Source organism: Vanellus vanellus, assembly GCF_965231255.1.
Source record: "Vanellus vanellus genome assembly, chromosome: 4".
NCBI classification, from domain to species: Eukaryota; Metazoa; Chordata; class Aves; order Charadriiformes; family Charadriidae; genus Vanellus; species Vanellus vanellus.
The window spans coordinates 11,560,629-11,574,880 of NC_138909.1; the positions used below are offsets into that span (position 1 = coordinate 11,560,629).

General features: G+C 38.0%; 1 long non-coding RNA gene across 1 annotated transcript; it reads right to left on the minus strand.

The window, feature by feature from the left end:
* Nucleotides 1-103: 103 nt before the first annotated feature.
* On the minus strand, nucleotides 104-11,806 carry LOC309671614. Its single transcript, XR_014269165.1, has 3 exons — nucleotides 11,782-11,806; nucleotides 7,173-7,231; nucleotides 104-202 (listed from the first exon to the last, which is right to left on the minus strand). It is a non-coding gene; the product is annotated as an uncharacterized lncRNA (long non-coding RNA).
* Between the last annotated feature and the right edge of the window lie 2,446 nt (nucleotides 11,807-14,252).

The window sequence follows — 14,252 nt, forward strand, 5'->3', positions numbered from 1 at the left end:
ACAGATTGATTACACGATGAGTGTAGAAAGATACTGTATCTTTGTGCTGTAGAGTTTTATATGACTGAAAAAGTGAGGGGAGTTTGAAGACGACTTTTGCCTTAAACTACCTTGAAACGCGTCACTCAACCCAGGTTTTTCTTCATGGACTTGCAGTGGTGACCTCGGTTGTATCAGTTAATCTCTTTGAACATTTCTTCTTCTAACAAAAGGAAGAGAATAACAAAATCTATTTAACATAAATTTTAAGGACGTTTTTTAAGATTTAAACTTTTGGATGGATAAAACTGGTGTTAACAGCTACCTACGCGGTGTTAGGTATTAGGATAGACAAAATTTTCCTACAGTTCAAAGGGTTAAGGTCTGAGGTGAATTGCTCAAGGAGGCTGTGGAATTTCTTTCGGTCATGAGTGGTTTTGAAGAACAGATGAGACAAACATCTGTGCACCCACAGACAGGTATGGCTGATCCTACTTTTTGGCAGGAGAGTCGAGTAGATGGCTTCCCAAGCTCGATTCCATTTTTTTGGATGTTGCTTTTGTAGCCTTTCTTCTAGGAGTGTAGCATTAATACACGGCTTCAGGTATTTCTGACCTTTTGGGTAGAAAGTATGTTATGAAGGCAACAAATTTTTCTGTTAACATGAGCTTTTCCCCATGATTAGTAAGAGCACCTTCTATGTTGCCATGAAACCTCAACTAATCTATCAGTTAAGAATGAGCTTTTCACATTGAATTATTGTCTTGATTTTCCTTTCTCAAAATTTACGAGCACTTTTGATATATGCTGTACGTGCACACTCTAAAATCAAATTTGGCAGGGTTTATCAAGTAAATGTAAGAAGTGAACATACCAAAGTGAAATCAACCTCCTCCCTTCCATTTTCCTTTCTCCCTCACATATTTTTTACGACGTCTTTGTAGCAGAAACATAGTATAGATGCCCTTTAAAATGCAAATAACTTTGACAACAAAAGCTTTGTGTCATTGTTTAAATGAATTTGGAAAACAACAAAACCCACAAATTGTACAGGGTATTCACAAGGAAAAGTGGTTTTAGTGAGTGTCAGGGAATTCTCAGTTATCATAAAGAAAACATTCAGCATCAATTTACAAAAATATTTGTTTATTTACATCATTAACGACTACCATAATTTGGAGCTGCTGGAATGTTTTTTCAGATAAATCTTCCAGTCAGAGGTCTTATTGTAAATGGTATCTCAAAATGTATTTGCTGACTGAATGATAAAAGTATGTTTAGGAGGAACATAGTCACAATGGGAGAATTAACCTCAAACTGAGACAATTTTCATTTAACAAAAAAATTGTCATTATCTCCATTTTATCTTTCACTTGATACATGAACATGAAAAGAAGAAACCTGCCGAGTGTTCAAATATTTAACAAAGAAAAGCGATGGAACACCCAAGCTATCTATCAAGGTCTGATGATTTTCAGAAGTAGAAGGTAATAGCTAGGTTAGAAGAAAGTGGAAAGTTATTGAGAAACACTTTGTGATTTCTATTTTTCATGAATCTTGGATGGGTAAGCATTTCAGACACAGATCACATTTTTTAAATTGCATTAAAAGAAGATAGTATTGAAGCTAAACCTGATACCAAGCTTTGGTTTCTCACAGTGCTTCCGTCCAGTCAAGTATACGTTTTAAGAGAATTCACTCACTCCCTAAACTTCCCTTTATGACAATGTCTATCAGGACAGGACACTACTGAGAAAGGCAGGCATCTAGGGAACTCCCTTTGGTTCACCTGAGGACCATGATATCTGTCGGTGTTTGCCCCAGTAAGGGTTCACGCACGCTTAAAACTTAGACAAAAACAACAGCTTGCTGGTGCGTAGCTACCTAGTCAAGTCTACATCCTTGCTTTGCCTTGGAGGTTTCTTACACATCGCAGGAGAAGAATTAAATCTCTTAACGGTAGGATTACAGTAGGATTCACAAAAATTCAGTGCACATGCTTGAGGGAACAATCAGAAATTGTGATGGTGGAATACTGGGCCTCAAATGCGGATCCCATCAGAGGCAGACCCCTCTCCCTCGTTAGGATCCACAGGGCAACTGCCTATTGCAGCAAAAGCAAGGTGACTTAACTTCCCTGGACTATTTTTACGCACACACAGGCTGACCCATTTAGAACTAGGCAGCTTTCCAGTTAATTTAATTCCAAGCCTATGCCCTGAGCTTGAGTGTAAGAGACCTGGGCTCACTCTCTTCTCTACTTGAGAAGATCTGAATTCTTACCTTCCAGGAGAATATCCCATAAGATATTAATGAGGGAGGAAAATATTTTCCCCCTCCCATTTCAGCCTGAAAGCTGTTCCACTTTGCAATAACTAATTAAATATTCAGCACACCATAAAAAGACTAAACTTGAGAGCAATTCCTTAGCCAAGGGCTATGGGTACCCCCCTTAAGACAAAGAGCCACGAATCCAGTTCTTGCTCCACTGAAAACCTCGACATGGTAATCAGAGAAACAAGAACTAAAATATTTGGTCTCAAGAGAGTGAACTCCTCTACACAAAGCGAACAAAATAGGACACATCCTACTTCCCCAGCCAGTTACAGTAGTTATTTTAGAGACGTGCACGAAATGTTTTGCCGAATCTCTTCACGCAAAACTGAGAATTGACAGCGGCACTCCGGCAAGTCGGTGGAATAACCGTAGAGCAGTGCCACCGCTGGCTTTGTATCAAAGCCAGTCTACTCAACGTACTCTGAGATTGAATAACATATTGAGACATACAAGCGGGAAAAGCGATAATCCTCGCTGTGAAGGCTGAGGCGCTTCTGCCTAAGTGCAGCATATTTACCCATTCACCTAGAAAAATGGGCATGCAGTGTAAGGATGGCTATATTATTTAGGAAATGAATTATTTTACTATTTAAATAAATTACTTAGGGGGCTGCAGGTTCCGAACCTTAAGGGCTGTTGTTTGCTTAGAGCAAAGTAACAGAAAATGTTTCATTCTTTTATTCTACAGCATTAATAACTTTGTGATAACAATTAACGTAGAAATATGCCTATCCTTATAAGCCTGAAAGGATAAAGTGGTTTGTTAATTGGCTAACTATAGTAATGATTAATAATAAATAAAGGCAGTCATGTTTCTTTCCCACGGATAGCATATCTGTCCTTTTAGCAGTTTATAATGGACCTCTGGGTTAGTTGTTCTAATTAGTGGGTTGAGACACTTATTAAACATGTACCAAAGAAAACCAAATATGCTTTATATGGCATATACCATGAGAAACGTTTCCAACAGTAGAATACAGAAAACAGACTATTCTCTCAGTGGTACTTCAAAATCTAATTGTCTGGGAAAACCACAGAAATTTATAGCATTGTAGCCATTTGTACCCAGAAGCTATCCTCCCTTGCCCCTGTGGTTACCGTTATGCTTTGAAACTAAAAGAGCTCAACAATTCATGGATGACCAGGGAAGCTGTAGAGCACTACACGTATAGTACGCAACTTTCTTTGCTGTAAGTAAAAAGTCTGTGGCAAAATCTTAAACGATAGGAATATTTTTTTGACACCAAAGGAGCAACTGAGAGTTCCCCAGGTGCATGGGATCCATCCTACTCTAGAAATATCTTTTTGCTGGTATGTTTTGGCAACAAGAAACTGCCGGCATGGGCCATGCCTAACCTGCTTGTGTATTACAGACCGGTTTTGTAGATATATTTGCAATGTTAAGTTGTTAGAGTCTGATATTAGGATGAATATGATGCTACTCTTTGTATTGGAATAGTTGAACATGATGTCCAAGTTGATTGACATGTGTGTCACCTTGACTGCAGCCTCCCACAGTGAAATGAAGGAGCCTTAAAAGAGGGAGAGCGAGAGAAAAGAAGAGGAGGAAAGAAAAGAGAATCCCTTATTTAGGGGGTAGTTTTTGGATAAAATGCCAAAAAATGCAAAAGAGCCTGTGGCAAGAGGAAACCACACATAACTTCAAGGATGAGAGGTTAGTGTTTCTAGCGGTTGGATTCTTCTGAGCTCCCTTTAACTATTACTCATGATTTGGGGGATTTATCTGTATGGCAGAAAATACACTATTTAGTGGTTGTGTGGCTAGAGTTTAAGTGACTGACTACCCAACAACTGGATTTTGGGGGGAGCTGGGCAAAAAACTGTAAGAGCTTATCCAGGAGAAGAAGGGAATGACTAACTACTTCATCCGCTACTTTACAATTGTAGCAGAAGTGGTTTCAAAGTATTCTCATTCTCAGCTTTGGTAGATTATTCACTTTTGCCAAGTGGTTTTATAAGTGTGTTTTGCTTTTACCCCGGATTTTTTTTCTTTTATAAGGGTTGCTTGTGAGTGGGAAAGTATTGACTTCTCTTGAGTGCTCCACTGGAACAAGTTTCCCAGATACAGTTTAAATTTTGTATTCTTCTCTACAGAGTGAACAGAAAGGTATCAAAGAGGGGACCTTACGATTTCAACTTTGAGAGACTACAATTTTCAATCTTAATTAGTTTCTATAAACAAGGGTATATTAAATTCATGACCTTTGTTCTGTATATGTATAACTCTAAATTGTAAGTTCTAAATCTTCTTCTTTCTGATAGAAATTAATTTCAGTTTTCAACTGAAAATTAATTTTGCCACACTTATGTTTGATTAACTTCTCACTGCTAAGGCTGTAAGGTGACACATGACATTGTTTAATGTGGCTTGATCGTTTAAGACTTCTTTGTGAAGATGCTGAACACAACCCCAATTCAACAAAACATTTGACCATAGAAACAAAACCGCGTTTAAAGAAGGAAGGAAACTACTTATGTGCTTAGGCTTTTTGAAGGCTACTTAAAGCCAGAAAACATGGAAACACAGCCCTCTCCCCAACAAACAGCACTAATACCTGCTTGTTTTAATAGAAACCATACCTAAAAATATATTTTAAACTGAAAGAAATGCTCAGGAATTTCAGGAGTTAAGCTCTACTTATTTTTTTTTTTTTTATAAACTTTTTTTTCATATGTTGTCATGTTTTATTCTTTGCTTCTCCAGAAACATGTTACCTGGAAGTAGCAATGTTGAAGCCAACACTGGAGTGGTACAAGATCAAAATATAGATCTTGCAGAGATTTGCCAAGGATGGAAGCCTTCTATTTTATAAAACAGCATTCTGACTTTTCTTTAAAGGATATATATCGACTTGTTTAAATGAACAGGTTTTAAATATGAAAGTGTTGTTTCACTCCTCTCTCCCCCCATATTTCTCACAGGGCTGACTAATGAGTTATGAGTGATTTAGAGTTTACTTGATAAAAAATCAGCCTTAAAAGAGAAAGAATAAGTTGTTCCTAAATAAGAACTGTAGCTAATTAAATATACATAATTTCATTCTTTCATTTTCTTTGGCAAAGCTTCGCAAGACTTAATATTACTTTAATCAGTATATTCAAAATGAAGCAATAAAAATTGAAATTAGGTTTGAAAAATGGAAATTAAGCAAACACTTGCAAAGAATTCTGTTCTTTTGTCAGAACGCCAAAGCAGAATTATGAGTCAACTTTATGAAATTTATTAGAGAATTAGTACATTTACATGAAAGAGAAAATATGAAATTTTGCTGTTTTAATTATATGCCCAATTTGGTGCTATTACAGTAGTTTTTCTTGATTAAAATGTTTAATGGGAACACTACATAGAAATATCTGGCATATTGACAGTTTGAAGAGTTGAATGAGCCAGCTATTGAGGCCACTAAAGAGCACTCTCATCTTAATCCTGAACACTTTGTTCTTTCTAATGGAAATACATGTGAAACAGCTGCCTGTAAAAAAATACCATTGAAGGTAATTTTATCATTTACTGAATCACACGACAAACTCTTATATATAGTAAGGATTCATTTCGGATGGTCACTCAACAATGCAAGGATCTGTGAGAAAACCATTTAATTTGGGGGGGCTTTTTCTTCTACGATTTTTTAATCTATGGATAGCAACGTGGTTGGTTTTTTTTCATTCATTTCAGCATATTTGTCTTTGATCTTAGCACCCTACATTTTCACAACAGAGCAAAATTAACAATTTCACATGGCAAAATTGTCGTTGAAATGCTCACGGTTTGCTTAATTATAAAACTGAATAGTGTGAATGTTTTTAAACTTCTAAATCTTCTGAAAAGTGAATGCCAAATGTCCCCGTTAGGCTTTCATGCAAGTAAAACTTTTCTTTAGCTTCTCAGAAAAAATTATCTTTTCTCTAAATCCATGACATTTTTGACTGTTAAGCAGAAGCCTGCACGCCGTTCAGGAATTGACCTCCCTAGTTTAAGTGCACCTAAGGAGCCTTTGGCGGCGTTCTCTAAGGGTATTAATTTTAGATGCGGCTCCTACCCGAGCGATGTTCCGTGCCTGATGCCAAAACACCGCAACTGGAAGCAATGTTTTCCTTATTAAACATGGTACACTGCAGGCAAGCTAACAAGAAACCTTGGCCCTATTTCAGGTGTTAGAAGATCTAAAAAAAAGGCGATGGGACTACAACGGAGCATTTTGAGTTCTGTTGGGTAAAGGCTCGTTGAGCAGTCACTCACTTTGCTGCTACTACCCCAACGCAGGGAAGTGAGGAGAGAAACATTCACATTGGGACAAATTGGACTAGTAAGGAACCGGAGTACATAAGAGGAGATGATAAAAGGCCTCAGTTTACTTTGATGGAAGAGTTACAACTTATTACAAAGATTTTTTTTTTCCCCTTCCTTCCCCTCCTCCCCCTTCAAAAGCAAAGCTAAACCAGCCTGTACATCCTGCAGGCTTCAGCTGCTACGGAGATCTGTAAAATTCATGCACAACTGGCGTGTGATTACATCTAATCTCATTAAGAAGTGGATAGACAAGGGTACTGACTTCACCTTAAATCCAGAAACCCAAAACCTAGCAGAGATGCAGCCGAGCAGCACTTCGCACCCATTCTTCATATATTTAAATCACAGATAAACAGCACTTGCCGAGCATTCCTGCATTCAGTTCCCCCACTGAATAGCGAAGGTTCCTATCTGGGTGCCAACTGTGGGATAATAATGAAGACTGTAAAGGAAAGGAAAGTGTTCAGAGACAGAGAACTACAGGACACTCCTTGCTGGGGCACGAACCATAATGTTTTGTCAGAGTTAAAGTTTGCACACTTACTTAGAGGACCAACTCCAAAGCAGAAGTCTTCTCCTGACAAATGTCCTCTCTGTGACTCCCTGTTAAGTTACAAGAAAAGTTACCAGACTCATCAGGCAAAGTAGACTTGGAGGGTGTATGCGTGTTGTATTCTCTGTCATTTCTTTCTTTCCCGGTTCATTAATTCTGCATATATAAACCCAAACTGATTTTTGTCTATCACACTGACATACAGAGGACCATCTAATAATCTATTCTGTTTTGCTCTTCTGAAGTCTATACCATTATCAGTTTTCTCCACATTATCCTTGGTGCAGATAATTTTCTAAGCAGCAGTTTTTATCTCTTCTCTTCCCAGATCCACTTCAGTCCTTTCTCTTTATCTGTATGGGCATTTTCAACATTTTCCAGCAAACTATCCACTCCAAAATCATAATATGCTGCTCCTGCTCTTCCACAGATGTTAAGGACGACTGGACTAAGCGATGACTCCTGCAGCTCTCTGCTAGTACAATACTTTTTGATCATTACCCTTTACTTGTCATTGCCTAATGGCAGAGTTCTCATCCAAGATAATTTTTGAATTATGTTTTCACTTAAGAAATGCTGCACCGAGTGGCTTATGAAAGATGGTGTGCGTTGCGTGCCGCCCGCGTTCTTTGCCAACTAATGCTTAATTCTCTTTGAAATGAGAAGTGCCCGCCACACTCAGGCACCGCGTACCCGCAGGCGTACTCATCCCACCTGCACTCCGACCCAGATGGAGTTTTGCTGCGCTGGGATCAGGGAGCTGGCGCCGGTCACTGACGCTGTAATGTGGAGCAGCAGTGAAGTAGAACAGAGTTGATGCAAAAAAAAGGGAGAGGGAGAGGGGAGAGAAGAGGAGAGAAGAGGAGAGAAGAGGAGAGAAGAGGAGAGAAGAAAGGGAAAAAGGGAAAAAGGGGAAAAGGGGAAAGGGGAAAAGGGGAAAAGGGGAAAAGGGGAAAAGGGGAAAAGGGGAAAAGGGGAAAAGGGGAAAAGGGGAAAAGGGGAAAAGGGGAAAAGGGGAAAAGGGGAAAAGGGGAAAAGGGAAAGGGGAAAAGGGGAAAAGGGGAAAAGGGAAAAGGGGAAAAGGGGAAAAGGGAAAAAGGGAAAAAGAAGGAAAAAGGGAAAAAGAAGGAAAAAAGGAAAAAGAAGGAAAAAAGGAAAAAGAAGGAAAAAAGGAAAAAGAAGGAAAAAAGGAAAAAGAAGGAAAAAAGGAAAAAGAAGGAAAAAAGAAAGAAAAAGGAAAGAAGGAAAAAAGGAAAAAGAAGGAAAAAAGGAAAAAGAAGGAAAAAAGGAAAAAGAAGGAAAAAAGGAAAAAGAAGGAAAAAAGGAAAAAGAAGGAAAAAAGGAAAAAGAAGGAAAAAAGGAAAAAGAAGGAAAAAAGGAAAAAGAAGGAAAAAAGGAAAAAGAAGGAAAAAAGGAAAAAGAAGGAAAAAAGGAAAAAGAAGGAAAAAAGGAAAAAGAAGGAAAAAGGAAAAAGAAGGAAAAAAGGAAAAAGAAGGAAAAAAGGAAAAAGAAGGAAAAAAGGAAAAAGAAGGAAAAAAGGAAAAAGGGAAAAAGAAGGAAAAAAGGAAAAAAGAAAAACCCCGTCTGTTCAGATACTTCAGGCCTACTCCAGTGCTTTGACCCAAATAACCTGATCTGCAAATAGCAAATAACTTCTCCCGTGTTCTAAATCAAAGGGGAAAAAATAAGCTATTTGGGTCAGAGCATGCAAAAAAAAAAAAAGGCCTACCCAAATGACTAGTCTCTCCCAGACACTGGGGTGTGCATATCTTGTGGATCTTTTTAATTTGCAATTTTCCCATGGCTCCAGACAGATGTGTCAAACAGAGCTGAACATTAAAAAACATTACCTAAAGCCACAGTGATTTTTAATATCTTCTGTTAATATATTTATTTTAAATACAACATTCTGTAAAACTAGCGCGGTCTTCCTAAAGGGTCTAGAGCATGTGGATGAAGGATTAAAAATAAAGCCCGCAGCTTTATCTTGTGATTTCCACCCCATAGATTACTTTGGTGTTCACTTAGTATAATGACATTGTCTCTTTCCAAAGTGATCAGAAACATCCTGACTTCTCTCCAAATCCAGCCTTTGTTCACTCTGGTGCATTACTCATCACCCCCAAAGGATTTTTTGAGGCTGTGCACGAGGGATGGTATTCAGAACAAAGAGCTTACAAGCATATTGCTTCGGTAGAATACAATCGTTTATAAATTTCCTATTCATTAAGTTCTACGCTCCCAAGAAACTTTAATACTAAATTTACACTCAGTTCCGAGGACTCAGCTGGATCTGTATCATAGCTTATAATGGCACAGTGAGGAGATATCCCATTACTATAAAGAATGAATCAAAGGTGCAAAACTTCCTCGGAAACAACCAAAACTGAAAGCAGTCACTAATTACGTTTCCTTTGTATTTTTGGCCAACTTGGGAGCCATTTGCAGGAGAAAATTAATAGGTCTGGTTATATCCAATGATGGAAATCATCTTTGAAAAGTTCCCGTTTTATACTAATTCTGCTTTGTACACTTCATTTGGGACTATTCTAAAGGTTGTATAATTTCAGCATGTGCAAATGTAATATAGCAAAAGAAATACATACTTTAAAACATTTTTTTGAATCTTATTTGCTTCCGTATTATAATTCAGGGTGTTTGCAGAGATAAATGACAGCAAGAAGGATCCTTGCACATCCCAGAAACTGCTTTTATACAGTCTCCTATTCTGTTCAGGAGGAGAGATGGGGCTGGATGTGAGTCATGTGGAGGACTGAAGAGAGCTTGAAAATTTATCTGTAAGTAAGCAGCTTTTTGGGGGAGAGGCAGGTGTTAGAGAGACGTGTAGGGAATTCACCGAGGTTGGGAAATACAAGAAAGTCACTTCACAAAGATTGTGATTTTCCCACTGAATTGACTTGGGACAAACATGATAGCCATCCAAGTCCTCTCCATTAAATCCACTTGGGGAGGGGGCTCCTGCCCCCATCACAGACCTACCAAAAATGTGCTTTCTCTCACCTGTGATTAAATAGGACTTACAGTGATCTCCCTGAACCAAGATGTGATTTATTAAAAGACCAGCTGACTGAAGAAGTCAGTCTAGATACCGGCGCAATATACGCCCGCAAAAGCTGTTAGAAAAAGATAGTTCAAACAGCCTGGTCTGTCGTGACGTGACCGTCTTCATAGATGCCTATGAAGAACCCAAGCTTCGCAGGAGCAGGACCCCAGTCCCTTCTCTCCAGACCCGTCTCCTGCGGAATAAAAAATGCCTTCGAGCCCCTTTATGTATTCATTGGATGCATGAAGAAATGCAGGACCAGCGATGCTTCCCGGAGTGCCATTTTGCAGTACCCGCCGCATATAATACTGTGGCAGTAATGATTTCTACCGACAGTATCCTTTTGTTCCTCTGCATTGCTCGAACCAGAAGGAAAAGCAGCGTGTCACAGGTTTTAAATAAGAGAATTCTACATACTAATGCACTGTTTTCTTAAACATAAAAGACTAAGGCTATTTACAGCAAGTCCTTAAGCAAAATTGAAAATAACAGCATGCGCAACATCGCACCTGGCTGCTTAAATTGGATGAGAAAATTACGTCGCCTGCATACATACATTTCTCTAGTTATTTTAATCATCATAACGTTATTAACTGTTTGGGGTACACGTTGCAAGATAAATGGAGGAAATTTTTTATATCTCATTGTGACTTTCAATAAATACCTCTTAGCATCTAAAAGTATTATTTCCTTCCCAACTATTATCTGAATGTCAGTTCACCGACATATGATCCGAAGGCGCCAGAGGTGTTTCAATCACTGAAATAATTCAAAGCCTGATGATGGTTAACGCTTAGATACTGTTGCCCACCTATATGCTTGAAAACGTCTTTGGAAATCCCTCAATAATGTCTGTAATAATGTGTGTGTAAAAATAGAAACAGATTTCAAAAGACAATGATATAGAACGGCAAGATCTGATATCTGCAGACCTAAGAGTAGCATTTCCATTAATTACGAGGCAAAATCAGGACTAATCAGAATTCACTTTACATTCCTGGACTGAAGAAGAAAAAAAAAATAATCAATAATTAATCATCTATTTTATTGTTTAATACTAGGAACATAACTTTCTATCCTGATACTTTTTTTACAGAATGTAAATAACTTAGAACAATCTGATTTAGATTTTATTTTGCATCTATAACACTATTTTCTCAGCAATGTGTATTTTTAAGTATTTTTGCATGTGAGCATACATGCAGAAATGGATCTGGCAATGACTATTGAAGTTAAAATTGCGTAACATTTCACATATACGAAAGTGCTTTCAGATACCCATAAATTACTGAAAGTTCCACTTTTGGAGATTAAGCATTTTATGGAAAAAGCACCCTTTAATTAATATTTAATTTTAAATGTGACTTAAGCATGTTTTCAAATGTTTTCCTAACAGGAGCTTTAAACCCATGCTTTCAAACACCTCCATAATGAATGCAGTCCCTTATATTTATTTCATCGCCGAGTTTCAGTGGTCTGTGGAAATACTTAACCATCTATTCCTCTCGTGACATTTGGTGCCCTCCAGCAACTTACCATTTGTGACCCAGTTCCTCCAGACTGTAAAACGGACAGCATTAGGAAGTATAAATTTTTCCATAGCATCGTCATCGCTATTCAGCGGATCTCAGCTCCCGGCTTCATTGTACTAAGCAAAGACAAGAAAAGACAGCTTCTTTCACAAAGGAACAAGACAGAGGACAGAAAGAGCGCGTTATCATCTCAATTTTCTTACAAAATAATTTCAATGGAATTTATGAACATCTATTACATGCCCATCTTCCTCGGGAGGTACCAAAAATACCTTGGAAGTACGCTGAGAGCAGGAAAATGTGCCTTTTGTTTTCCTAAAAGCAAGCGAGTTGCGCTTGGAAAGCCTTCAGGTGCTTCTGAAAGATCTGCCCCTAAGCAGCTGCACCATGCAAGACACGCACCGCCTGGTTAGAAACTAAATCCAAGTATCCCAAGTTTTGCTTCATTGCTGTTCCGACAACACCATGCCCCGCCAGTTCTTTTCCTCACAGCTAAATATATACGAGTTTGCACTATAAAAAGCCCGTGAAGTGCAGAAAACAGCGCAGCGACCCTCAGGAATACAATTCAGCGTCCGCACGTTAGCAGCTGGCAGAAGACAATCACTTGGAAAACGTTGCGTTTCAGGTGCAAACAACAGACAGACACCAAAATAAAACCCAGAAAAGGTCAAATGCGATAATTTTGCAATGAAAAGAGCCGTGTGTTTATTCACCCTCCTCTCACGGGCAAATGGCACAACTGGTTTTGCCCAAACTTGCCATTCAAATTCAGTCCCAGGTAGAGAACAAGCAGTGGATTTTCGGTCTGAATGGTGAAGGTTTCCGAGGCTAAAGAGCAACTATGGGAAGCTGTCATGCAACCCGAACAACGGCAGGCCATGACCAGAACACTGCTACCGTAATAAAGATTTATTTAAATGCATCTCCAAGGAGAAGGGTAAAAATATGCAGGAAAAACTCTTCTGGGTTTTATGGGCAAGAGCTCCTCTGAGGCACCACCGAAGTGCTGTTTCGATTGAAATGTATAGGTTTCCTCGTTCTTCTCCGGACTTCCAGGGTGTGTTGTGTGTGGGGGGAACACTATGAACATATACATATCAGGAGTGGCTCATAACTGAAAAAAAAAGTTTAAATACTACAGATAGTTTTAAACGTACAATAATTCCCATATTTCCCCTAAAATAAACCAATACAGTGACTAGATGGAAAAAAAAAAAAAGGGGTAATTTTTTTTTTTTTTTTCTACTGTAATATGGAAGTCGTGCAAACACGGCAGTGGTTCACAGGCTTGTTCTTCTGGTTTTCATTCAAACTGCTTTTAACCTTTGATTATTGGTAAGGACCATCGCTTCTGCCACATACTTGTTTTTGCGTGTTAGGATGTCAACAGTACGCAATATTAATCGCTTGCAAGAGTAGCCAACTGCAAAGAAATTGAGTTTTCTGCCTTTCTTTGAGTTTTCTGCCTTTCTTTTCTGCACGAGAATGAGCCAGCTCAGACGGACAAGTCACTTCACTTAACAGCGGAGAGCAGAAGGGAGTTTTGTAGAGAGAGAACTGTGTGGACTCAGTAAGTCTCACCCTGAAAACATATACAAAAAACCTGCATGCAGAAGTGTGTGTTTGTATATATATATATAAATAAATATATATACATATTTTGCTTGTTTTCCTATGTGTGTGTGTGTATATATATATATACAGGAAAACAAATATGTGTGTGTATACACATAGGAAAACATATATACATAAGAAAACAAGCAAAATAGTCAAAGTAATTCTCAATGCCTTTTTACTAGAATTAAATGCCTAGCAAATATTTTTAGGAACATTCTGGGGTATATATATATAACACGTTATCCCTAAAAATTTACAATGATCTTTTTCGCATTTAAACGTGTGATCTAAGAAGTGTATTCATTTATTAATCTTGAAAATAATGAATATTCTCAAGACATTTTCCAGATTCACATTATTTCATATCATTTAGTATTTCACCCAAATAAAAACCAGTGAGATTGCAATATTTAGTTTCCATGCATAGCAACTTTTCCCAGGGTAGGATTTTTTTTCCGAGATGCCGATAGTAATATTCTCTCATCCAGTGTTTGCTGAAATTAATTAACAATATATAGAATGGAAAATTACAGAAGTTAGATGAAAGCCATTCATTAACTGTGCAAAGCTGTAAATTTAGGGAAAGATAAATGATTACCAAAACAGAATAACAATTAAAGTAAGCATTAAACACACTTCTACTGTATTTGTTCGTGTTGTAATTGCTATATTTACAGCCATTATTAATTAGAGTTCTCATTGAGCTAAAGAAATCCCTAAATCTGTCACCTCTGTTGGTATGGTTGAGAAGAAAAGACTGCAGAGGAATATTCCCCTTGGTGGTTTTTATAGAGAAATTTTCATGATGAGTTATCCAAGTTCCACCTATAGGTTTGGGTTGGACTACAAAACAAA